The sequence below is a fragment of the Fukomys damarensis genome, unplaced genomic scaffold, assembly GCF_012274545.1.
Source record: "Fukomys damarensis isolate Sample0158 unplaced genomic scaffold, DMR_v1.0_HiC HiC_scaffold_13, whole genome shotgun sequence".
NCBI classification, from domain to species: domain Eukaryota; kingdom Metazoa; phylum Chordata; class Mammalia; order Rodentia; family Bathyergidae; genus Fukomys; species Fukomys damarensis.
The window spans coordinates 27,056,267-27,057,413 of record NW_022900925.1 but is presented as its reverse complement, the minus strand read 5'-3'; the positions used below and the strand labels follow the sequence as shown (position 1 = coordinate 27,057,413).

General features: G+C 54.4%; 1 non-coding gene across 1 annotated transcript; it reads right to left on the bottom strand.

Moving 5' to 3' along the window:
• Positions 1-730: 730 nt before the first annotated feature.
• Positions 731-894, bottom strand: LOC117285927. Its single transcript, XR_004517055.1, has one exon. It is a non-coding gene; the product is annotated as a U1 spliceosomal RNA (small nuclear RNA).
• Between the last annotated feature and the right edge of the window lie 253 nt (positions 895-1,147).

Genomic DNA, 1,147 nt, shown 5'->3' with positions numbered 1-1,147 from the left:
GCACTGAAAGACACTTTGTGAAATTAACATGTACTCCGCCTCCTCGGTGGCCGGGATTTCTCAGGCGTGTATTTCAGACCCCTTTCTTGCTGAAACGGACGAACTCAACATGTTTACCAGCAACTTCAGAGCTTGCAAAAAGGACTCTAGTGGGAAACGGAAGTACGTAACTGTACTGTGTCATTAAGAGAGAATTAGGAAGGCTGAGGGCAGTGGCGCAGTCCTGTAGGTTGCAGTAGAACGGCGAACTGGGAGCCTCGCGTGGGCCACTGAACGCAAAACTTTTCCACCGAAGGAGAGTTCACACAAGCAGAGTCTGTAGCCACCTGCTCAAACTTGAGTACAAATACACAAGCGTTTGAAAGGCAGGGTAAGGGTCTGCGAAGAAGACCCACCCCGGGGGAGACAAGGACGAGACTCGCGAGAGATTAAGAGTTAAATTTAAGGCCTACACAGACCAGACAAGACAAGGACAAACAAGACAGACCCAGGAAAAGCAACAACAACACCAACAAAAAAAACCTAAGCGACGTCGCTAAGAAAGAGCCCCGGGACACAAAGTAATAGGGATCTACTCCCTCACTGACTTGCAAAGAAAACCGGAAAACTTAGCGTAAGGAGCAAAAAGACGAGTGAAAGCGCTCGGCGAACTACCGCACAGGGAACAAGTGAGACGCACACGCCACAGACAACAAAGGAGGTCCGGTCTGCCTTTTCACAACCGCTAACACAGGGGAAAGCGCGAACGCAGTCCCCCACTACCACAAATTATGCAGTCGAGTTTCCCACATTTGGGGAAATCGCAGGGGTCAGCACATCCGGAGTGCAATGGATAAGCCTCGCCCTGGGAAAACCACCTTCGTGATCATGGTATCTCCCCTGCCAGGTAAGTATGAGTTGGCCCGCCCGCACGCCACCTCACCCTCCTCTCACACTCATCACCTACTCAGGGTCACTCACACGCCCGCTCCTTGCCGCCCTCCTTTCCCAACCTCACGCTTCCCACCCACACCCCTCACACTCCTTTCTCGGGGGACCCACCCGGGGGAACTCGGCGGCGGCGGCAACAACGCACGGGAACCGGCAACCACCGCGTCTCATCTACATGGCCCCGCCCCCAGGTGACGTCCACCGCGGCGTCACGGCT